The sequence below is a fragment of the Phocoena phocoena genome, chromosome 4, assembly GCF_963924675.1.
Source record: "Phocoena phocoena chromosome 4, mPhoPho1.1, whole genome shotgun sequence".
NCBI lineage: Eukaryota > Metazoa > Chordata > Mammalia > Artiodactyla > Phocoenidae > Phocoena > Phocoena phocoena.
The window spans coordinates 45,058,955-45,086,491 of record NC_089222.1 but is presented as its reverse complement, the minus strand read 5'-3'; positions in this window follow the sequence as shown (position 1 = coordinate 45,086,491).

The window sequence follows — 27,537 nt, the reverse complement described above, 5'->3', positions numbered from 1 at the left end:
CAAGAGTCAAGAGAGCTTTCATGAAGACCTGTTCAGTTGTTCCTATCCATTGGCCCATTTAGTTTTCTACACAAAAATCTATGGTTTAACATTACAGTAAGTGTTTGGTAAATATCTGAGAAAAATCTGTATGCTCTTTATTGTGGTAAAGGATTTTCTTGACAAAAGTCAGTCCAAACATTTGGGAATTTAAGAAAGAAAATTTTGTTCTTACAGATCACTCACAATGTAAAAAATAAATCTTTTAGTGAACAAAATGCTGATGTGAATGTGTCTGTGTTATAATAGTTTATAAAATAGTTTATAAAACACAGGTGTACCTTGAGTCATTACTTCTCAATACTATAGATATCCTATCTTGATTCTCAGGTTTCTCAAGACAAATTTCTATCTACAGTTCTTATTCTTCTACTCCCAACAAAATAAAACAAAACAAAAAACCCTCTGGGTCAACAAAGATCCTCTGACCATATGTGAGATTAAATTCTAAAATAAATTCATATCTTTGATACTTTCCCATTACACAAAACATTTAATCAATAAAAAACTTATGCTTCATAACTCTTTTTACATTAAAAATTTCAGTGATGAAAATTATCTGAATCTTTGTGGTATTAAATAACTGAAGGCCTTCAATTTGTTGACAATTATCAAGATTTGTATAATTAAATAAAAATTAAATTTATACTGTATTTTTTATATTATATTCAGTATATTCATGGTAAATGCTCAATTACTATTATATGTCAATTAATTAATAAGTAAAGAATATATTCGATATTTTATTATCTTAAGGGTATATATTTTTAAGTATCACACATAATTCATATTTGCATAAGGCAAAGATCCATACAGTATTTAAATCTGGAAAGACCAAATTTTAGAGAAACCCTAAACAACCCTTTTTTTTTCAATATTTTTCCAATATCCAATTACAAGATATTGTTAGATATGGGATATCTCAGAAAATGCCGATTAATTACCAAAAAAGTGATTTATTAAAGCTTTATCAAGCACATAATGAAGAGAGTCAGTTTTGTAGTGGCATGTATACATAATCACAGATTTGTTACCATCAAAACTAAACTAAACACGTTTTGAATATTTGACATTTCAATTGTAGAAATGGGATGCAAAGTTAAGTACTTCATTTTTAAAATCCCAGACTGAAGTGCTCAAAGAAATGGACGTATTTTAAAAATATATGTCATCATCTTGAACAATGTATCTAATCCTCTCTATGTCTAAAAAGAGTGACTTGAAACTGAAAACAACTCTAAGAATGGAACACTAACTAATACATTTATAGGAGGACTACTGATGAATAGTGACATTTCTCCTTCGTGTTTCTTCTGGTGGGAACAATGGATTCCTATGCTTCCTAATTAATGTCATGACCACAGAATTGTTATGCCATGATGCTTGAAAAATCACTGACTCATAGTAAACCTTCACTAAGCCTATAGTTGCAGTTGCATTCCCATATCACTATTCTGAAAAGTACCTTCAGTTGTTTGTTTTGGGTTTTTTTTTTTCTTTTCTTTTTTTCTAACTTACAAAGGTAGTTTCATAGTTGCTATTTTTGAAGAAATATAATTAAAAACAAAATCTCCTCCCAACCTAGAAAATCCTCATGGCAAACGTAGTAGAGAAAGAAAACAATTTTATTATTGAACAAGCTTTTAAACCAGAATGTGCTGTGCATCTCAGGCAATCTGCTAATAGATTGCAAGGATAAAAGAAATGCTACCCTTTATAGAGCCAAGCAGAAATTACCCATTACATGCATGTTCTCAAGATAAACAATTACTAACTCTCAAGTAAGAGAACCTGACAGCAGAATTGGTCATACATAGTTCATTCTAACTTTACCTGATAAGTGAATTGACCCTCTGTGTTACCTAATTGGCTTTATTCTTAGGGAAAACAAACCTCTCATACCTTTATGAAGAGATAGTTTTGCAACTTGGAACAAGGTGCCCACTTCTAATCTTCCACAGAAACTGGGAGATAAGGGTAGTATTTCCCTTGATGTTTCCAGGTCTTTGAGAAAGGCATTCTTTGGTCATAAAGCTGACAAAAGGTCTCATTTTCAAAAGGGTGTACTTATATTTCTAAAAGAGGAGGAAAAACTTACAATTTTAAGTTTTCTAAAATAAATGCTCTGATAAAAAGGAGGGAAGTGTATCTCTTCCCTTACTTTCAAGAGAGAGAATTAAGCCTCTTATTTTAAATTTGTATTTGCCCTTACACTATATTACAAAATAAATTTATGAAAATTAAAATGTGCACTTAAGCAAAAATCATACATCCTATTTTTATTGTGCAATGAAATTGAAGTTATTTCTCTTAAAAACACAATAATAAATATTTTCAATAAAATATTTTTCTTTTCTCCAAGGACTGATCAACATTCACCGATTACCAAAACTCTTTAAAGTCTTTATGCAATGTGTGTTAATTTTAAAACTCCATTTTTATGAAATCACTAACTATTCTGACAATCCTCAGAACAGGAAAGCCCTAGAAATCTAAAAAGTTTGTTTAAAAATTTGGCATTTATAAAACAAATTATTTATCACTGATATTGAAATTGAAATAATGTAGTTTTTTTCTTTTTCTTTTTCTTTAATTCTGGCCAAATTAGCAGTCAAAATATAAGGATAGATGAGCTGTATTATATGTTGAATAGGTTTCCCCTTGAGAGAAACACTGTAATATAATTTCCAAGAAGAAATATGATTCTGGGTACATGGCAGGAACAGCACACAGATGGAAACAGACTGGCATCTCATTTTTTCATGTGCCAGCTCCTCTTTAGTAACAAAAAAAACGATATTATCTTAGGGGTCAATCTTTTCAGATTGTCTAGCAGAGAGTCTGCATTGTGACAGATCTATTTGCTTGTTTGTTTTATGCTATTCGTATTCTACAGTGGTATCATGGAATAAAATATTAAATTTAATGTGTCATGTGAGCTTAACTAAATGTTCAGAGTAAGTCAAATATTTGGTTGAACTTAATGTCTTATTTAACAATTTTTATTATGTGAAAATTGTCAATTTTAGAAAACATCTTTAACTGTTATAGTATTTAGTTTGGATTTGTTGAGGCAACTAAATTGGTCAAATAAAATGGAAGTTAACAAAGTCTTACTAATTCTTAGGCTTTATAGATTATTCAAGGAGAAATTAATTTTAATCAAGGAAAATGGCCAATTCACTGATATCTAGTCGTACCATTCTTAACGTAACAAATTAATTCATACATCCAAAGGCTTACTATGATTTTTTGTTCCATCCTATTTATTGGTCCTATTATAAACTATAGAATTTGTCAAAGTGGAAAGATTTAGAAGTATATTCCATGGAACTTATTATTTTCTTGACTGTATACTCTTACATTTGCAAAGTGTATTTCAACAAATAGTCACAGTAGTTTCTAAACAAAAAAAAAACCATAATACCATGTTTGTCAATGGTGGATTAGCCATCCCATTCACATTTACTGTACTAGGAATATTCCACTAGGAGAATAGGCTAAAAAGAAGAGAAACATAAAACTCCATTAAAAAATAAATACGTGTTGAATAAATAGACAATAAGTACAAAAGAAAATTTTGTAACCTATGTTTTCTTGGTTACGGATTTTTTATTATGATGTTTAACATCACATTCTATAACTTACACTTTAGATTCAATAACAATCCTAATTTCCATAAAATACCTTTATCCAAGATATACTACAAGTCATAATTGCCTATGTTCTCTGAAAGAATTCAAAATGTAGTGAAGTAAGGTTAATTTCTTATTGAGTAGGGTTTGAAGATTCTAATTAAAGTTCAGGGAGTGCAGCCAAAATTTCTGGCATGTGATCTACAGAAATACATGCACATTATAGTTAAGTCAAGTGGTATTAACTTTTTGTTTATAATGAAGATGAGACAGAATTGAAGATAAAGCCAGTCATGTAGAAGGGATAATCTTACCAAATATTTCTCAAGAATTTCTATTTCATTAATGCCAACATTTTCCTATTTCTCCTACTCCAAGAGAAAATTAAGTTCTTATTCATCTGCATTAATAATAGCAATCGCTAACTTTAAGACCTAATGGCTAAGATGCTTAACCTTGAGCTTTGTATGATAGATTTTTTGTTTCAGTCTATATGTGAAAACATTAATGTGCTATTAATATTAGGCTCATGAATTGATAGATTTCAAATATTATGCTAATTTGATATCAATATCTTATCTGAATTTATTTTATTTTGTTATATTAATAAAATTGAGTGTAAAAATCCATCATTTTAAGAAAAGCTAAAAATTTCAAACACAGGCAAACAATCAATTTTTACCTAAATTTTAAAATATGAAAAATATGTCAAAATAGGTTTGAAAGCTTCTACTGTGGTTAATAGACAATTCATGATTTCAGAAGCTTGTGTGTCCATGCATTGTTAGTTTCAAATTTATGACCTAGCTGCACTTATTTTTATGTAAGGAAGACTGAATTAATTATAAAACACACAAGTTAGATATTTCAGATTTTAGAAATAATGGCAAATGGAAACTAATCATGTTATTTTAATAAAGAATGACAAGTAAAACTCCAAAGTAGTAATTCTGCACTTTTTCCCCCCAATATCTCTGTAGTGTATCCTTCTCTGGCTTCAATCATTGCTCCTTTTCATTTGAATTCCTAAGGCCCTAGACTCCCATCTCTCTACACTCACTCTTTCTGAGATCACACATTCATAGCTTTAACTATTACATCCATTGTGAATGACCTCCAAGAAACCCAACTGCTCTAAGTTCCCACTTATCTTTTTCACAATTTCTAGAAGATTGTAAAAATCATCATGTATGTGTCCTTCTACTTCAAAGACAACAGAAGAAAAATTTAGGGATAGTTCTCAGCAAACTACCTTCCACACAACAATTCTATGATTCTGTAAATGGCATCACTTTATGTTTGTTCTTCCTTACTTTTAATATGTCACCAAATATTGCTACTTCTTTCTAATGAATTCATCCTTTCATTTCTCTTTTTACTGTTGTCACCAATTGCCTAGGTCCACTGCATCCTATACTTTACAAATTGATTTTCACAATACTACCTTTTTCACTCTCTTAACTATTCTGCAGGCATCATTTAAAAAAAAAGCACTTTATAAAAAACTATTTTACTGGCTTGTTCATTTATTCAAGAAACCTTAATCACATGTAACAATAAAATATGCCATTTACTGAATCATTATATTCCATACACTGTGGTGGACATTTAGAGTACATTATCATATTTAATGGAATAATGGAAAGACAAAAAGACCCTGAATAGGCCAAACAATCTTGAGAAAGAAGAACAGAGCTGGAGGAATCATGCTTCCTGATATCAGACTCTACTTCAAAGCTACAGTAATCAAAACAGTATGGTACTAAAACAACAACAAAACAGTACGGTACTGCCACAAAAACAGATACATATATTAGTGGAACAGAATAGAGAGCCCAGAAATAAACCCATGTGCTTATGGTCAGTTAATCTATGACAAACAAGGCAAGAATATATAATGGAGAAAAGATAATCTCTTCAATAAATGGTGCTGGGAAAACTGGACATCTACATGTTAAAGAATGAAATTAGAACATTTGCTAACAGCATATACACAAATAAACTCAAAATGGGTTAAAGACCTACACGTAAGCCTGGAAACCATAAAACTCCTAGGAGAAAACATAGCTGGGACACTTTTTGCCATAAATCATAGCAATATTCTTTTTTGATGTCTCCTAAAGCAAAGGAAATGAAAGCAAAAATAAATAAATGGGACCTAACTGAACTTAAAAGCTTTTGCACAACAAAGAAAACCATCAACAAAATGAAAAAATAACCTACCAAATGGGAGAAAAGATTTGCAAATAATTATGATCGATATGGGGTTAATATCCAGATTGTATAAACAGCTCATATAACTCATCATCAAGAAAGCAAACAACCCAATTAAAAAATGGGCAGAAGTCCTGAATAGACATTTTTTCCAAAGAAGACATACAGATGGCCAACAGGCACATGAAAATATGCACAACATCCCTAACCATCAGAGAAATGCAAATTAAAACCATAATGAGATATCACCTCACACCTGTCAGAATGGCTAATATCAAAAAGAACACAAGGGAATTACCTAGTAGTCTAATGGTTAGAACTCTGTGTTTTCACTGTCGAGGGCCTGGGTCAGGGAACTAAGATCCCATAAGCTGTATGGTGTGGTCAAAAAAAAAAAAAAAAAAAGAAGAAGAAAAAGAAAAAGGTACCCAAATAACAAACATTGGCAAGGATGTAGAGAAAAGGGAACCCTCATACACTGTTGGTGGGAATATAAATTGGCACTGCCACTGTGGAAAACAGCATGGAGGTTTCTCAAAAAACTAAAAGTAGAACTACAATAAGACTCAGCAATTCCACTCCTAGGTATATAACCAAAAAAAAGGAAAAAAAAAACAAAAAACAAAGCAGTAATTTGAAAAGATAAATGCACCTCAATGTTCATAGCATTATTTACCATTGCCAAGATATGGAAGCAAACTATGTGTTTATCAACAGATGAGTGCATAAGGAAGATATAGGGAATATAGCTAACATTTTATAACAGCTATAAATGGAGTGTAACTTTTAAAAATTGTGAATCACTATGTTGTACACCTGTAATTTACATAATATTGAACATCAACCATAACTCAATATAAAAAATGTAAAAACAAAGCTACTTTATCATATTTAAGTCCAACCTTTTGAACTAAGTATCATTATTGCAACTTACAGAGAAATTTTTAGCAGCTCAGTGAAGTTAAGCAACCTAGAAGGTTAAGTAGCGCATACCAGGACCCAGTTAGTAATGCAAGTCTGTTAAATACTCTCCCATATTGTACAAAGGGCTTTTTATTCCCGACTTCAACAAATTTGGCTTTCTCTTTTTTGTAAAGTGTGGTTATCAAAGGTAATCTTACAACTTTTAAGCAAATGTAAAAAATTTTGTTAAACTCATTAATTAATGAGGAAATTAGTAAGATGTCATGACTGGTTCAAAGAGCATCTGAGAAGCTAGGTTATACAGACAACAAAGAAATGCTGTTGTCTGTGTAATTTCTGAGTTATATATGAAATAATTTAATGTCTACAAGGCCATATCTTATCTCTTTAAGGTTATCTGTTCCACTGAACTGAAATTATTTACATCTCTGTTAGAGAAATATGTACAAGTTAGCAAGTAACTTCAAAAAGCCTAGAATCTTTAATCAATAATAACTAATGGGGGCTTCCCTGGTGGCGCAGTGGTTGAGAGTCCGCCTGCCGATGCAGGGGACACGGGTTCGTGCCCGGGTCTGGGAAGATCCCACATGCCGCGGAGCGGCTGGGCCAGTGAGTCATGGCCACTGAGCCTGCGCATCCGGAGCCTGTGCTCCGCAACGCGAGAGGCCACAACAGTGAGAGGCCCGCGTACTGCAAAAAAAAAAAAAAAAAACAACAACAACTAATGACATAAACAAAGTATATTCCCCTAGACTGGCACAGTGCAATAGAAATATTTCAGGCTACACATAATTTTTATTTTTAATAGACTTATTAAAAATAAAGAGATAAAATTAATTTTAGTAGCACATTTTATTTAACCCAATATTGTCATTTCAAACATCTAATCACTGTAAAAAAATAAGATATTTTGAATTTTTTTCATACTAAGTCTTGTGAACCAGGTTTGTTTTTTAACTAACAGCTCATCTTATCTCAGACAAGTCATAATTCAAGTGCACAATAGCCACATGTAGCTCCTCCTATCTTATTAGACAGCATGGCCCTAGATAATCTTTGTGTGACCTCTTGCCCTATGTGATATGTCACCCATATTTTATGGCCTTATTTACAAGTTTCAGACAGTTTTTTCAAACAGGATAAACTTTTAACACCGTCCATGAAGTAGAAAATCCTAACTCTCCAGGAATTACTTACCACCCTTAAAACTCAGGTCTACTCAACTCTGACTCATCATACAAGGCTGGTCTTTTCTCACTGAACCTTCATCACTTGCATGGTTATTCCATTACAAAAGGTGAATTTTTGTTGAGTGCTAATTGCTCTTTATGCATCATATCACAAGCTAGGTACAATATTATTCTTATTTTATAAATGAGAAACCCAAGTCATGGAAAGTTAAAAAACCTGGCCAAGGTCACAAAGATAGCACATGGTAGAGCTGGGATGACAATCCAGGCACTGTGTCTGCAAGGCTTTTCTCTGAATGTTTCTTCCCTGCTATAATACTTTAGTATACCAGTCCAGCCAATATTAAGAGATAGTTTCCTGGGCCTGCATGCATGTTTATAATGAATGCCACATAATTTAGCACTTACTTTTAAATAATTGCTAGAGCTGAGCCTTTTGTTTTCCTATTTTATTATAAACCCTACAAGGACTAGGGCCATGATGTGTTTTCACCAATAGCATGCACTGCACAGAAAATATGCTGGACGTGTAATTTGATGACTATTGTCATTACAGTTGCTTACTGTCTCCTTTAGAACTGATGCTTATGTTGCCTGCATTAAAATGCCAAATGATATAACTTCATACCAGACTGAACTATGTATGATCAGGGAAAATATACCCTGCAAGCAAAATATGATGCAGTAAGTCAATCATTGGTCATGAAATTGCTTCAAAAGGTTTTCAGTAAAAAGGAATCAAGAATATTGAGAAAACCAGAACTTGGTGGGAGCATTTTTCTCCCTGCTCTTGGGTCTGTACTTGAATTCTGATTGGGTAATGATGGAAAATGGTTGTCAAATGTGGCATACTAGGCAAGGGTGTTAAAGGAAATCAATGACTATGTAAGTAAAGTGATTAAACTTAAACACATTTTATCATTTAGCCATTAACTTTAAGAATCCACACTGCTTCCTTAAGGTTCCACAATTTACTTAGCATCTAGGGAACCCTGATTACATTTTATGGTACCAATGGATTACCAACAAAAGCAACTCTTTACTTGCCAAAATCTTCTATTGACTTCAAGTAAACTGGTAATAAAAGGAAAATTATAATATAAAAACTTTGGCAAATATATTTTAACCACTTGCTCTATGTAAACACAGAAGATATTTTTTAGTAATACATCTAGAAAAAATAGAGCAATATACAAATGATTTAAATTTTGTTATTGCTAATATATGGTGGTCCAATACCCAAGGTCAGTGTTTCTGAAAATCTTTATTCTTTTAGAACTCAGTAAGTATGTTCCCAGAAATTTTAAATTTAAATATTTTAAATCATAGGCTTATATAGGTGTACTTGCCCAGATTAGTCAAAAATTCACTAGATCATAGACGTTTTAAAAATAGATGATTGAAATACACATATTTGTGTAAATGTTTTTACTGAAAAGTGAATTTGTTACGGTTCAAGAGTAACATCTTGTGAAAATGAAACTTTAAATTCTTTTTAAATAATCTTTCCAATGGCAATTAGACACATCAGTATGCCAGGATAAGAGCAGCTTGTTTTTCAGACTACTAATTTCCTTAGTTTATGACTCTTTAGCTGACTTCCAAGGCTATTATATTAATTTTATATTTCTAAATTTTTAATTTACTGTACAGTGTGTGTTATATTAAATTAATGAACTATTCACTAAAAAACTGAGTATAATACATATTATTTAACAATGGCTTAAAAATGGTAGTTTTCATGCAGAAACATTCCCTTAGCCAAAAGTTTTCTTTCTTTTCTTCAGCTAACAACTTTTGTTCTAGATTCTGTAACTGAGATGATGATGCCACTATATTAATCGTTGATCTTCCTATTATCTTACAAATCTTGGATCAGTGGAAAAGTATTCTTACTTTTACAGTTTTGAATACTCATTTTATCATGGCTTATACAGTATCATTTGAAGTGTTTAAGACCCAGATAAAGCAAAGGAATATAGGAAAACAAAAAATGAATTATACATAGAAACTTGCTTATTGACTTGAGATTTTCATGAAGGTTTCCAACGTGACCTTCTCTGTAAATGTAAAATGTAATTCGTACAAGTTTGAAATAGTTTTTAACTCAAGGGAGATATGTGTCAAAGAATACCATGTGCAAAATTTAGCATAATTTTTGAAAATCTTAATAAGTTTCAAAGTTACAAATTTCAAGGAATAATCCATTTTTGGTCTGGTTTCTTCAGTTTGATGTATTCTGTTTTTCAAAACTGTACATACATGTCACATATCAGATTTTAACTTGTGATTAAGGGAAAATTCTTGATCATTTTGTTTTAACTGTGAAGAATATTTTAATTGTGAAAATTTTATAAAATATAGGTGATTCTTATAATATTTGCTTCTTTTTAAAAAGGAAAATAACTATTTATTATTTATGATTTTTGATACACACCTTTCCTATCCCCTAATTTCCTTTTTCCAAAGACGGTGAGAATACAAAAAACTAAAGGCCCAGAGAAACTGTGTTAATCTATAATTCTAAATTTTTAAAAAACTTAATAATTTAATTTGATTGAATTTTATGATGAAGTTTGACCTTTGAAAACAATGTTTTTAAAATTATAGAAATAATCATAATTCCATGTGTTTTTTAAAGTGGAATTCTTTTGTCTGGCAATGGCTTATTTTTATTGTTTTTTTAGCAGAGGACCAGTGGGCACAGCACACCCTCTAGTTTTTTTTTTTTTTTTTTTAATTTATTTTATTTTTGGCTGCATTGGGTCTTCGTTGCTGTGAGCAGGCTTTCTCTAGTTGTGGCGAGCAGGGGCTACTACTCTTTGTGGTGCGGGGGCTTCTCATTGCAGTGGCTTCCCTTGTTGTAGAGCACAGGTACTAGGCGCATGGGCTTCAGTAGTTGCAGCACATGGGCTTCAGTAGTTGTGGGTCGTGGGCTCTAGTACACAGGCTCAGTAGTTGTGGTGCAGGAGCTTAGTTGCTCTGTGGCATGTGGGATCTTCCTGGACCAGGGCTCAAACCCGTGTCCCCTGCATTGGCAGGCAGATTCTTAACCACTGTGCCACCAGGGAAGGCCCTGGCATATGTTTTTAAATTCTTTGACATTGCAAACACATTCATAGGAGTTATGAATATTAAAGTGAGGAATGTTTTAACAGATGGTTGGTACAACACCTAATCCTTATTTAGAGTAACCTCTTTCACTATAATTTCGCTCTGCATCTGTTGAGAATGTGATCATTCAAGTCCTTGTTTTGTTTATAAGACAAAGGGTTGGGCATTGAAGTGAGATTCATTGAGATTTCAAAATTTAAAATCCTCTTAAATTAAACAAATAAATATATTCAGGGTGACTCATGCCTTTTCTGACCAAGTTTATGTGTTAGAGGAGAACAAGGGTAATATTCCTGTGAAAGACCAAAGACATTCTAAAATGAGTAAAAATGTGGGAAAAAGTTTATACTCACTTAAGTGTGATATAGATATGTATATGTGTGTGTACATGTATATATATATATATATACATGTACACACACATATATGTTATGCCTAGGGATGAATATATATATATTCAACAGCTAGTTTCATTTACATCACTTAAAAACAAACAAAAACAAAATAGCAGAAAATAATATTTTGCATTCATCTCATTGGTTAAAACCCAAGAGTGTAATTTAGTTCAAGATATAAGTTGTAACACTGAAATATTTAGAGAAACAACATAAAACAAATTCTGACTTGAGAAAACAATGCTAATACCATCACTCTTGATACAGTAGGCTAATTATTATCAATAAGTTATATTAGGCTATTGCAAAATTTGTAAAGATTGAATAAACATGATGTTTTGGATTAAAAGATAAAAACAGAAAAGTCAATCTTGGCTCAAACATTTACAGTTGACCCTTAAACATAGGTTTGAACTGTGCGGGTTCACTTACTTGCAGATTTTTTCAATACATACTACAGTAGTACTTACACAATCCATAGTTGGTTGAATCCACTTATACGGAGGGCTGACTATAAAGTTATAGAGATATTTTCCACTATACAGGCAGTCAGCACCCCTAGCCCCAAAGTTGCCAAGGGTCCACTGTAATTGCTTTGTGATTTGGCTAAGTCACAGAACACTTCCAGTCTCACTTTTCTCACATGAGAAATGACAGTAATATTTACACTTACTTGTGATGGGTATATATGTACCTATCAAGCCAGGGCCTTCTGGGGAGGCATAAAAGCCCTGTGGGTGTCCATTGTTTCCAATAATGATTATAAGCACCATTATGGAATGCCTTTCTGTACACTAGGTATTGTATATAACTAAGTCTAATCTTATGATGTAGGTTTTATTAGTATCATTATAATATTACACTATGAGTAAAACCAGGGTATCTCAATAGTGGCATAATTGACATTTTAGACAGAATAAGTCTCTGCTGTGCAGGGCCATTCTCTGCACCATAGAATGTTTAGTAGGATCCTTGGCCTCTGCTCACTAGGGACCAGTAGCACACATCCCACTGCCCCCACTGCCCTAGTTATAACAAACAAAACTGTCTCTAGCACTAGTGCCTGCAGGCTGTCGGGTGGAGCCAGGTCTTGGCACAATGTTCATGCCTCTGAATGTTCCCAAGTACGTCTGCCACCAGTGTGTATGTCCCCAGGGTGAGCTGCAGCCCTCCACAACCCCCACTGGCCTCTCCAGGAGACTCTCCAAGACCAGCACATAGATCTGATCCAGGCTCCCATCAAATTACTACCTCTGCCCTTGGTCCCGGCATGCGTGGGATTTTGTGCCTTTTAAGAGTGAAGTCTCTATTTCCCGCAGTCCTGTGGGGCTCCTGCAGTTAAGCCCCACTGGCCTTCAAAACCAAATGCTCGGGGCCTCGTCTTCCTGGTGCCAGACCCTGGGCTGGGGAGCCTGATGTAGGGCTCAGAGCTCTCACTCCTGTGGGAGAATCTCTGCAATATAATTATTCTCTGATTTGTGGGTGGCCCACCCGGGGTTATGGAATTTGATTATATCATGAGTCTGCTTCTCTTACCTGTCTCGTTGTGGTTCCTTCTTTATGTCTTTAGTCATAGAAGATTTTTTCTGGTAGATTCCAGTCTTTTTCATCTATGGCTGTGTTACCAGAAGGGGGGACATCTTCCAGGGACCAAGAGTGGGCTCTTATCTAACACTCGGAAATGAACTGCATCTGTTGACAAAGCAAAAGGTTTTATTGGGAAGGGGTGCCAGGGTGGAGAGCAGCAGGGTAAGGGAACCTAGGAGAACTGCTCTGCCACGGCTCCCAGTCTCAGGTTTTATGGTAGTGGGGTTAGCTTTCTGGGTTGTCCCTGGCCAATCGTCTTGCTTGTGCACACATCTGGTCTGACTCAGGGTGCTTCCTGGTGGTGCGTGCATCCTTTAGCCAAGATGGATTCTGGGGTGAGGGTTTCTGGGAGGTTGGCCCATATTAGGCACTGGCATCTTCTCCCTCCTTTTGGCCCCTCCCGAATTCTCAGGGTTAGTTTTCAGCACCGAGCTCCTTATCGGGCAAGACCTCCTGTGTGAGTCATCTCAGGCAAGCGGTTATTATCGAGCCTGGCAAAAAACTGCCTTGGTAAGCAGTTTCGGTCAACAGTTCCCTAACAGTTGTTCTGCAGATAGTTATAATTTGGGTGTGCTTATGAGAGGGGGTGAGCTGAGGGTCTTTCTGCTCTGCCATCTTGTCTGCTCTCTATATTGCAGTTTTAAAGTGTGCCGGAGATCTGTTGGATTTCAATGGTATAACGTATTAAGATTCAAACTTTTTTTTTTAATTTCAATAGGACACAAGAAGAACAAGTTCAACAATGTCTTTCTTTAAACGAGATCAAAATTAACTTGAATAATAACTGGTTATCAGGAAACAAAATCGAAACACATTTTAAAAGAGGGAAAAGAAAAACTGGATTTTTAAAAGTGAACCAGACTAAATTTACATTTGTTCAAATGATCAGGTAAGTTATCCCCATCAACATCTACCTCAAAAATACTAAACTGGCCCTACAAGGCAACATTTGATGAAATAGACCTGAAGCTCAGGGCAAAAATAAGTCACTTTAGAGGCTTGAGCAATTTTCTAAAACTGGGGCCCCAAAACTTTCTTGGGCCTAAGAATTGCCTACAAACCGTTTTATGTACGTAAATCCCCAGGTGCCAATGCCAGAGATTCAAATTCAATAGATCAGAGGTGGGACTCAGAAATTTGTGTTTTACTGGTACCTTAGAAAATTTTGATGCAACTGATTTACCAGACTTTGAGAAACTCTGGAATTTCATCTGAAAATACTCCCGAACCTAGAATTTCTTGGTAACATCACATTAATACCACCTTAAAGCTAAAGCTTAACATCTATTCCCTGATATCAAAATGGAGCATGGTTAGGGTTTTGGTTACTAAAAACTCTTAGTGAAAAAGAACTTGTCAATCTATATCTGTGCTTATATTTTTGTGAGTGTTATGAATCTATATATGTGCTTATATTTTGTAAGTGTTATTTTTCGACCAAATTTTGTTGAAAAAAATTGCTTTTCAATGGAAAATTATACATTTTCTATAGCATACAGTGTGGATTAATCAGATTATAGTTCTGTTCATTATCTTTGCAACTCTGTCCTGTGTGATACTAACTGAACTGTGTCTACCTCCCTCCCCCATCCAGCTCCCCGGTGGAAAATCAGTTTTGTCTCCATTTGCAATTCACGCAAAATTCCTTTGTTTTATTGGGTGGCCAAAAAGTTCGTTTGGTTTTAAGTAAAAATGAGACATTTTTCATTTTCACCAAGAATTTTATTGAACAATGTATTCACTAACCGAACGAACTTTTTGGCCAACCCAATATATAAATATGTGCTGTTTTGGCTTTTCTTTTGAATTGGTTCAAACATCTGCCTGTGGACATATATACACTACCAAATATAAAATAGATAGCTAGTGGGAAGCAGCCACATAGCACAGGGAGATCAGCTCCGTGCTTTGTGTCCACCTAGAGGGGTGGGATAGGGAGGGTGGGAGGGAGACGCAAGAGGGAGGAGATATGGGGATATATGTATACATATAGTTGATTCACTTTAGCAGAAACTAACACTCCATTGTAAAGCAATTATACTCCAATAAAGATGTTAAAAAAAAAATCTGCCTGGTCTCTTGATATCATATGAGTAAAATAAATTCCTCATTTTTATATCTGTATTGGAATCATAGTTTTACTTTTTCTGAAAATTACCCTTTTAACATTTTTGAAAATTTTGCTTCATCACTTTGTAGTACCATGAATTGAAGTTATTTTATTATTTGGAATTTCTTTAGCTGCAAAAGTTGGTTCACAAAGAAGCATAGATCTAGATGGAAGAATCATAGTGTTGTCTGTGGTTTTGTTTTGTTTTGTGGTATGCGGGCCTCTCACTGTTGCGGCCTCTCCCACTGAAGAGCACAGGCTCTGGACGTGCAGGCTCAGCGGCCACGGCTCACAAGCCTAGCTGCTCCGCGGCATGTGGGATCGTCCCGGACTGGGGCACGAACCCGTGTCCCCTGCATTGGCAGGCAGACTCTCAACCATTGCGCCACCAGGGAAGCCCTGTCTGTGGTTTTTTAAATCATAATACTTAATTTTCAATCTGATCCATAAGTTATTTAACAGTTTTATTGAATTTAAGCAAATAAACATCCATGGCTTTAAATCAGTTGGTCTCACAAACAAAATAGATAATTAGCATTTTCATAATTTTGAGAAAATCAAAATTAACTGAAATTTTTCTTTTGAAAGAAGTTTATACAGATTAGAGACTTCCATTTAATTTTTTTTAACTTTAGGTTATTAGAGTTTTATGGGTGACTTTTTTTTTAGTTAGAAAGTCATACTTATGGAAACATTTCCAATTTTTTTTCATAAGGTTTCTGAATACAATGATCAAATGCAATTACTATTTCCATTTTACGTAATGGCAGAAAACTAGTCCTTTCACTGAGGACAACCAGCAATGGTGGAATAAAGTTCTGCATGAAGATTTCAGAAAGTTAAAACAAAGATGCACTTTGTAGACTATAAGGAAACGTAAGCACTGACAGAATGTCAGAATGACAGAACTATCAAGCTAATAGTGGGCAAAAAAAAAAAAAAAAAAAGGAAATACTAATACACTATGACGATCCAAAATCTAAAATACGGAAAATGAAGTAAGGCTTCCAGTAGCAGTACCACAGGTACCGAGTCTTAGAAATGAGGGTACAAGTGAAAAGGATAGAATTGATGGGCTCAGATAGAGAACAGATTCATAATTACTTAAGAATTTGATTAGTGTAATAAATGTTTGTAAAGTTGAATGGGGAGCTCCAGGAAGATGGCGCAAGAGTAAGACGCGGAGATCACCTTCCTCCCCACAGATACATCAAAAATACATCTACACGTGGAACTGCTCCTATAGAACACCTACTGAATGCTGGCAGAAGACCTCAGACCTCCCAAAAGGCAAGAAACCCCCCCACGTAACTGTGTAGGGAAAAGAAAAAACAAAGACAAAAGAATAGGGACGGTACCTGCACCAGTGGGAGGAAGCTGTGAAGGACGAAAAGTTTCCACACACTAGAAGCCCCTTCACAGGCAGAGACTGCGGGTGGCAGAGAGGGTAAGCTTCGGAGCCGAGGAGGAGAGCACAGCAACAGGGGTGCGGAGGGCAAAGCGAGGAGATTCCTGCACAGAGGACCGGTGCCGACCAGCACTCACCGGCCCGAGGGGCTTGTCTACTCACCCACCGGGGCGGGCGGGGCCGGGAGCTGAGGCTCGGCTTCGGTCTTCGGTCGGAGCGCAGGGAGAGGACTGGGGTTGGCGGCGTGAACACAGCCTGAAGGGGCTAGTGCGCCACGGCTAGCCGGGAGAGAGTCCAGGAAAAGTCTGGAGCTGCCGAAGAGACAAGAGACTTTTTCTTCCCTCTTTGTTTCCTGGTGCGCGAGGAGAGGGGATTAAGCGCTCTGTTTAAAGGAGCTCCAGAGACTGGCGCGCGAGCCGCGGCTACCAATGCGGACCCCAGAGACGAGCATGAGACGCTAAGGCTGCAGCTGCCACCACCAAGAAGCTTGTGTACAAGCACAGGTCACTATCCACACCTCCCTCCCAGGAGCCTGTGCAGCCCGCCACTGCCAGGGTCCTGTGATCCAGGGACAACTTCCCCCGGAGAACGCACAGCGCGCCTCACGCTGTTGTAACGTCAGGCTGGCCTCTGCCGCCGCAGGCCCGCCCCGCACTGCGTGCCCCACCCTCTCCCAGGCCTGAGTGAGTCAGAGCCGCCGAACCAGCGGCTCCTTTAACCCTGTACTGTCTGAGCGAAGAACAGACGTCCTCAGGCGACCTACACGCAGAGGCAGGGCCAAATACAAAGCTGAACCCCGGGAGCTGTGCGAACAAAGAAGAGAAAGGGAAATTTCTCCCACCAGCCTCAGAAGCAGCACATTAAATCTGCACAATCAACTTGCTATACCCTGCATCTGTGGAATACCTGAATAGACAACGAATCATCCTGAATTGAGGACATGGACTTTGGGAACAACGATATATATATATTTTTTCCCTTTTTCTCTTTCTGTGAGTGTGTATGTGTACGTTTCTGTGAGTGATTTTGTCTGTATAGCTTTGCTTTCACCATTTCTCCTAGGATTCTGTCTGTCCATTCTTTTTTTTTCTTTAAAAAATTTTTTTTCATAATAATTATTTTTTTATTTTAATAACTTTATTTTATTTTATCTTTATTTTATTTTATTTTACCCCCTTTCTTTCTACTTTTTCCTCCCTTTTATTCTGAGCTGTGTGGATGAAAGGGGTGCTCCAGCCAGGAGTCAGTGTTGTGCCTCTGAGGTGGGAGAGCCAACTTCAGGACACTGGTCCACAAGAGACCTTCCAGCTCCATGTAATATCAAACGGCGAAAATCTCCCAGAGATCTCTATCTCAACACCAAGACTCAGCTTCACTCAATGAACAGCAAGCTACAGTGCTGGACACCCTATGCCAAACAGCTACCAAGACAGGAACACAGACCCATCCATTAGCAGAGAGGGTGCCTAAAATCATAATAAGGCCACAGACACCACAAAGCACACCACCAGACGTTGACCTGCCCACCAGAAAGACAAGATCCAGCCTCATCCACCAGAACACAGGCACTAGGCCCCTCCACCAGGAAGTCTACACAACCCACTGAACCAACCTTAGCCACTGGGGAAAGACACCAAAAACAACAGGAACTACAAACCTGCAGCCTGCAAAAAGGAGACCCCAAACACAGTAAGATAAGCAAAATGAGAAGACAGAAAAACACACAGCAGATGAAGGAGCAAGGTAAAAATCCACCAGACCTAACAAATGGGGACGAAATAGGCAGTCTACCTGAAAAAGAATTCAGAATAATGATAGTAAAGATGATCCAAAATCTTAGAAATAGAATAGAGAAAATGCAAGAAACAGTTAACAAGGACCTAGATGAACTAAAGAGGAAACAAGCAATGATGAACAACACAATAAATGAAATTAAAAATACTCTAGAAGGGATCAATAGCAGAATAACTGAGGCAGAAGAACAGATAAGTGACCTGGAAGATAAAATAGTGGAAATGACTACTGCAGAGCAGAATAAAGAAAAAAGAATGAAAAGAACTGAGGACAGTCTCAGAGACTTCTCGGACAGCATGAAATGCACCAACATTCGAATTTTAAGGGTCCCAGAAGAAGAAGAGAAAAAGAAAGGGACTGAGAAAATATTTGAAGAGATTATAGTTGAAAATTTCCCTAATATGGTAAAGGAAATAGTTAATCAAGTCCAGGAAGCAGAGAGAGTCCTATACAGGATAAATCCAAGGAGAAACATGCCAAGACACATATTAATCAAACTATCAAAAATTAAATACAAAGAAAACATATTAAAAGCAGCAAGGGAAAAACAACAAATAACACACAAGGGAATCCCCATAAGGTTAACAGCTGATCTTTCAGCAGAAAGTCTGCAAGCCAGAAGGGAGTGACAGGGCATTTTTAAAGTGATGAAGGAGATTACAACCAAGATTACTCTACCCAGAAAGGATCTCATTCAGATTTGATGGAGAAATTAAAACCTTTACAGACAAGCAAAAGCTGAGAGTTCAGCATCACCAAACCAGCTTTACAACAAATGCTAAAGGAATTTCTCTAGGCAAGAAACACAAGAGAAGGAAAAGACCTACAAAAACAACTGCAAAACAATTAAGAATATGGGAAGAGGAACATACATATCGATAATTACCTTAAATGTAAATGGATTAAATGCTCCCACCAAAAGACACAAACTGGCTGAATGGATACAAAAACAAGACCCGTATATATGTTGTCTACAGGAGACCCACTTCACACCTAGGGACACATACAGACTGAAAGTGAGGGGATGGAAAAAGATATTCCATGCAAATGGAAATCAAAAGAAAGCTGGAGTAGCAATTCTCATATCAGACAAAATAGACTTTAAAATAAAGACTATTACAAAAGACAAAGAAGGACACTACATAATAATCAAGGGATCAATCCAAGAAGAGATATAACAATTGTAAATATTTATGCACCCAATATAGGAGCACATCAATACATAAGGCAAATGCTACAGCCATAAAAGGGGAAATAGACAGTAACACAATCATAGTAGGGGACTTTAACACTCCACTTTCATCAATGGACAGATCATCCAAAATGAAAATAAATAAGGAAACACAAGCTTTAAATGACACATTAAACAAGATGGACTTAATTGAAATTTATAGGACATTCCATCCAAAAACAACAAAATACACATTTTTCCCAAGTGCTCATGGAACATTATCCAGGATAGGTCATATCTTGGGTCACAAATCAAGCCTTGGTAAATTTAAGAAAATTGAAATCATATCAAGTATCTTTTCCGACAACAACACTATGAGACTAGATATCAATTACAGGAAACGATCTGTAAAACATACAAACACATGTAGACTAAGCAATACACTACTTAATAACCAAGAGATCACTGAAGAAATCAAAGCAGAAATCAAAAAATACCTAGAAACAAATGACAATGGAAACACGACGACCCAAAATCTATGGGATGCAGCAAAAGCAGTTCTAAGAAGGAAGTTTACAGCAATACAATCCTACCTTAAGAAACAGGAAATATCTCTAATAAACAACCTAACCTTGCACCTAAAGCAATTAGAAAAGGAAGAACAAAAAAACACCAAAGTTAACAGAAGGAAGGAAATCATAAAGATCAGATCAGAAACAAATGAAAAAGAAATGAAGGAAACAATAACAAGGATCGATGAAACTAAAAGCTGGTTCTTTGAGAAGATAAAGAAAATTGATAAACCATTAGCCAGACTCATCAAGAAAAAAAGGGAGAAGACTCATATCAATAGAATTAGAAATGAGAAAGGAGAAGTTACAACTGACACTGCAGAAATACAAAGGATCATGAGAGATTACTACAAGCAACTCTATGCCAATAAAATGGACAACCTGAAAGAAATGGACAAATTCTTAGAAAAGCACAACCTGCCGAGACTGAACCAGGAAGAAATAGAAAATATGAACAGACCAATCACAAGCACTGAAATTGAAACTGTGATTAAAACTCTTCCAACAACCAAAAGCCCAGGACCAGATGGCTTCACAGGCAAATTCTATCAAACATTTAGAGAAGAGCTAACACCTATCCTTCTCAAACTCTTCCAAAATATAGCAGAGGGAGGAACACTCCCAAACTCATTCTACAAGGCCACCATCATCCTGATACCAAACCAGACCAGGATGTCATGAAGAAAGAAAACTACAGGCCAATATCACTGATGAACATAGATGGAAAAATCCTCAAGAAAATGCTAGCAAACAGTATCCAACAGCACATTAAAAGGATCGTACACCATGATCAAGTGGGGTTTATTCCAGGAATGCAAGGATTCTTCAATATACGCAAATCAATCAAAGTGATACATCATATTAACAAATTGAAGTAGAAAAACTATATGATCATCTCAATAGATGCAGAGAAAGCTTTTGACAAAATTTGACACCCATTTATGATAAAAATCCTGCAGAAAGTAGGCAGAGAGGGAGCTTTCCTCAACATAATAAAGGCCATATATGACAAACCCACAGCCATTCATCCTCAATGGTGAAAAACTGAAAGCATTTCCACTAAGATCAGGAACAAGACAAGGTTGCCCACTCTCACCACTGTTATTCAATATAGTTTTGGAAGTTTTAGCCACAGCAATCATAGAAGAAAAAGAAATAAAAGGAATCCAAATTGGAAAAGAAGAAGTCACTGTTTGCAGATGACATGATACTATACATAGAGAATCCTAAAGATGCTACCAGAAAACCGCTAGAGCTAATCAATGCATTTGGTAAAGTTGCAGGATACAAAATTAATGCACAGAAATCTCTGGCATTCCTATACACTAATGATGAAAAATCTGAAAATGAAATTAGGAAAACACCCCCATTTACCACTTCAACAAAAATAATTAAATATCTAGGAATAAACCCACCTAAGGAGACAAAAGACCTGTATGCAGAAAGTTATAAGACACTGATAAAAGAAATTAAAATATTTGCAAACCATCAGTTTAAATTGGCAAAAATTGTACCCCCATGCTCAGAGAAAACATGTTTCCTTTTGAACATAGCACTTAAAGCTTTGAAAGTATCTGATTCTGTACCTAATTACCTGCACAGCTGAAAAAAGAAAAAGGACTTAGTCCTATCTAAAATTACTGCTCAGATTAGGTAGAAATTTTTTTGGCAAAAAAATACAGTTTATAAAACAGCAAAGCTAAAACTTCATTTTAGCATAGTTTTTGCAGTACTCTATTAATGTATTTAAACATAAATATTTAACAATTATGCATGCATAAAACTAATAATAAAAGATGAAATGTTTGTAATTTATAAGAAACCAAAGTTATAGAAATCTTTTATCATCATCATTATTACTGTTGTTATTATTTTCCACTAATATTTATCAGTTCTAAATACTATGCTAAATACTATTATTAAAGGAACAACAGCATGAAGACATTGCCTATTTTTATATTCCCATAAAAAGACAATCTCTGTGTGTCTAAACCAAGTAACCAATTAAATTATATGTTCACTAATTTTGACTTATATATATTTAAATAATAAAATATTATTTGTCAGTGTAAAAATAGCAAAGGGATTGGGAGTCTGATAGCCTAGCTTTTGTGACGAGCTTAGATCACAAACTTATGCCATCATAGGCAACATTTAATAGTCTTTCACAGATAATAATTGTAGATAATAATAAAGTTCTTGTCTACTTACAAGTTTGCATAAAGTCTTAGTCATTAAACTATACTTAAAAACAAAAGTATTTTACAAATAGAATAGGTAAAGAAATTACATTTTATTATTTTTTTAGTTAATTCTAAATTTCAGCTAACTGAAAACAAAGAAATGTATCTTATTGCTAAAGGTCTTTTTGTTTTTGCAGTATGCGGGCCTCTCACTGTTGTGGCCTCTCCTGTTGTGGAGCACAGGCTCCGGAGGCGCAGGCTCAGCGGCTATGGCTCACGGGCCCAGCTGCTCCGCGGTATGTGGGTTCTTCCCAGACCGGGGCACGAACCCGTCTCCTGCATTGGCAGGTGGACTCTCAACCACTGCGCCACCAGGGAAGCCCTAAGGGTCTTTCTGAAGTATCAGTTAGGCCCAAAGCTGGGAGATTTTTTTTTTTTTTTTTAACCTGAATGTTAGTAACCAGCATTCGGTCTCATTAGTGGTTTGACCATAAGGTCTTTCAGTTACCTACTTCATATTATTATCATTACCCCAATGAAACATAATTTTAAAAATAATGTAATATTTTAATATAAAACTTTTATATTAATACTTTTATTACATGATTGCATTTTTATACTGCAAAAAATAACATGCTAATGTGCTTTCCTTTGAAGATTGTTAAGAGAGGCACTAAAATATTGGGGGGGGGATTAATAATATGATTAGAAGTAAAAAAAAAAAAGACCAGGAGGCAGTGTTTTGGACAATTTACAAGGGAACTATCCTGGATTGTAGGTCTACATAAGAAAGGTTGTAATAATCTGTTATCAAAGGTTGAACTAGATAAGCAGAGATTTTAGAGTGATAAGGATTGGAGTACTTACAATATAAAGATATACCTAAAGAAAAACCATTAGGACAAAACTTGGCAATATGAATACTAGACTCTGTATTTCATTCAAAGATTATTAATATTTGACCTATAAGTACATTCAAGGATTATAAGCATTCAAAAAAACCCAATAGGAATTATACATATATATGTACTTATATATACATTTTAAGAAAAATGAAATTTCACAAAAAAGAACTTTAAAAAACTCAGGAATTCCTCTATTTTGTAAGATCAGCATCTTATAATTCATTAAGGAAAACTCTCATAAGTAATCTTTAATATATTTTTTTCACTGAATTCTTATATCCTCTAAAACCTTCCCTAGCCCCTTAGGTAAAGATTTCGTATCTGGAGCAAATGAAATCTGAAAATCAAATTATGGATTTGACTTCTGATTGAAAAAACTAAATATAGGTGATTCATAGAATTCTATGTTCCACGAAAAATTAAATAGTCTTAGGGTGCAGGCATAGTTTGTCACGAGAAGTTGAAAAACTGCTCAATATTTATATTCATGCATAAAAGTTAATTATCATTCAATCTAAAGGATCACAGAGTGTAATATAATTATAGAAGAAATTATACATTATATGCTTATACCATGCTATCTGCATTCAAATGTATATCTCCATATCTGTATCCATATCTATATTTCTGTATTAGACTGTTAATTTGCAATTAATCACTATGAGGCAAATGTTATAGATGAGAAAAGTGATGCTTAATAAGCTAAGAACTTTTTCCAAACTCACAAGGTATATTAAAGACAGAAACATAATTTGAATCCTAGATATGTTTGCTTTGGAAAGACTTCATTCATTCAACACGTATTTATTACATGTCCTCAATGTCCCAAGTGCTTTTTATTCTAGAGGTAAACTGGTGAAGAGGAGAAATTTGTCCCACCCAGCCTTCATGCTCCTTCCCTACCTAGTATCCTGAAGGCTGGTTAAAATGTGCTATCCAATCTACTTCCTCATTTGTTCCAGTGAGGGCACACCCAGCTCTTGTGATAAGGACATTCAGCTACTGCAGCTTGTGGCTGAGGCCATTCCTCTGATTCCCAGTTTATAAGCCTCTTTTACCACCCCACAAACTGACAATACAGGTCTTAGTGTGTTTTTAACATTCTGTTAATTCACTCAGTATATAATGTAGGCTTCCAAACAGGTATACTTTTCCAAGACACCCCTGTGCTGCCTCTGTAATGTGGGGAAAAATAAAGTTTCTACCTCATCACAGCTGTCTTCACAAAGGATACGAATCACTGCTGTCAAATTGTCCTTGTGGCAGCACTCATCGATTTTTAAGACAGTCAAAATAAAGAGGTCACCCATGCTGTGCTCAGTTAATTTTGCATGTATAGACAAGATGCCTTATAGAACCCAGTGATTAGTTTACAGCTGGTTTAATTAAAGGCCAACATGTAGAAGCAGCATTCCTATTTGATTCACATTAAGAAAGAAGACATACAGCTAGTTAAAACATCACAGTATTGCCTAAAATCTCAGTATTATCTCTTGCAAAAGAGACAGAGCGAGGAAAAACACCAAGCAAAACATTGTGTATAAAGGATCTACTGGCATTGGAAAAGCTAGAAACAAGAAACATTTCACAGTTATGCTTACTTGATTCTAACAACCAGCCTGAAATTCTTTGATAAAGAATATTAGTTATTAGAATATTTTAAGAAAAAAGGGAACGTTGAAAACACACAGCTGGAACGTGATTCCAATTGTTTCTATGTTGAATCCCCTCCCTCACCCTTAGATCTTTGCAATTGTAACATTCACAGGGAACAAAAGTGGCCATGAAGTTAAAATGAGATAGTGCATATAAAAGGCACATGGCTCCTATGGAACAGATGCAAACTTTATGTTAGAACTTTTACATTTTCTGTTATCATTAAGAGTTGGTGATTTTTATAGCTAACAAGAACTAATTTGATTCATCATGCTATAAAATTTCAAAGTAAGTGGAGTAGAGCCACTTGAGTAAAGAGAAACCACTAATTTTCATGGTTTAGGTCACATTCTAACCTAAAGCAAGATATTTGTGTCTGTTATACTCTGTACAGAAAATATGACTACTTCTCACTAAGAAATCAGAGATGCATGCATAGCAATGTAAATGTTTTGCTAGCAATTAAAAAAAATGGAAAACAGAAAATGTGATAGTTTCTATTACAATAAATTGAAGTGCACATACAAAAATAAAGTTGAAATATGCATATATAATGTAACAAAAAGGTAATGACCTTCTCCACAAAGAGTATTTCAATTTTATGACACCCCAGTTTACTTCAATTAAACATAGGTAAAAGATAAAGGAACCCTTTAAAAATACACCAGTACTGGGACTGGGTAATATTGATTCTCATAGTGAATCCTGAGCTGCAAGTAGGTAGAAATATTATATTCATTTTAGCATATTTATATAATTATAATATTTGTACCTATTTTTCTGGCATGAGTTACAGATTAATTGTATTTCCTAAAAAGGTGAGCAATATTTCATATTTATTCTTTTAGAGTTTAGTGGATTTTTGGTAGGTATATTAGCTTATTAGGGTTGCCATAACAAAATACCACAGACATTTCTGTAAGTTTTAGGGACTAGAAGTTCAAGGTCAAGGTACTAGCAGGGATAATTTTTCCTTAGCTTGAAGATGACCAACCACCTTCTCATTATATCCTCACATGGCCTTTTCTCAACTTTCTGTCATCTCTGGTGTCTCCTTCTCCTCTTATAAGGGCACCAGTCATATGGGATCAGGGTCGCACCTTTACAACTTCATTTAACCTTGATTATCTCTTTAAAAGCCCTGTCACCAAATACAGTCACATTTTGGGTTAGGGCTTCAACATACTAATTTTGAAGGGGACACAATTCAGCTCCCTAAGACTCCCTTTCACTAGGAAAGGGAGAAGCAATTACATTTTAAAATGTTAGTGGGTGGATGTGCAGTAAAAGTTTATCCTTGCTCAAAGAAAGGTTTGACTCTTGACCAGGTCCTGGGAGGTAACTTCTAAGCCCTTTTAATGTCCTGCCTACTTAGAGTTTCTTTGTTTACCAGGAGACCTTAGAGTGTGCTAGAGAGTCCGAGCTGGCAATGGGATTTATGGTAGACGCCTAGGGCCATGTGATATCAACTTGACCTCTGGAGGGGCTGGAGAACCACAATACAAATGATTTTAGTCAAACTTGAAGTTAAAGGCACAGTTTTCCAGCCTGCCAAGCCTGCCCAATCCTTCTGACCCAAATTGTAAGATTGGGGCTTTTTCAAAACCATCTTCAGATTCAATAATTTGGAAGAGACCTAAATGGAAAAGTCCTGGAGAGTTACAAATGCAGAGTTTCTACCTTTCTCCGGGTAAGTGTGGCAATACACATGGATTATTGACAACTCAGAAAGCTTACCCAAGCTTCAGTATCAAGAATTGTTTCCTGAGACTTTACTGCCTAGACATAATTGTCTGATTTGCCTCAGTGACTGAACTTAATCTAAAGTCCACTCCAACACCTCCCCCAGGTCAGATAGACATCACATGGCCCAAAGCCCTAGCCCTTTAATCACATGATTGGTCTTTCTTGCCTGTCCAGATCCCACTCTGACACATCTTGTCCCCATAAACTGTCAGTTGTGATCCAAGGGGCCCACTATCAATAACAATGGCACTCTTGGCACTCAGGAGATTCCAAGAGTTTTAGAGATTATCTCCCAGAAGCCCAAACAAAGGCAAAACCTCTCTTTAGAGGACGGATTCCTTGCTATACATAGACTGGCCACATGTGCGGTCAGCCACATCTCAGTGACCAACTCCTAATAAAAAACCTGGACCCCAAGGTTCATGTGCGTTTCCCTGGTGAGCAATGCCAAATGTCGGAGCCAAGGGGAGTAAGCACTCTGGGGGCACTCTACTGGGAAGGACAACAAATAACTCCACTACTGGTCTTCCTAGACACTGCCTTATGTATTGCTTCCCTTTGATGATTTTAATCTGTATTCTTTCTGTTTAATAAAATGTAACTTTGAATGTAATGGCTTTTCCGAGTTCCCTGAATTCCTTTAATGAGTAACTGAACCTGAGGGTGGTCTTGAGGACCTCCCCAAAAGAACAGTGAACATATGTGATCTGAAGTATGTCTTTCCCATGGCACTATTTTGAGGATGAGAAAGAAATTGAGAACTATCCCTGTACAATGATTCTTTTGGTTTACCCAGGAGTTACAGAAACTATAATTCCACTAATTATTTTATCACATCATGATGACACAGAAGATCCTGAATCACAATGCTAACTCTCATATTTCCCTTTTAGA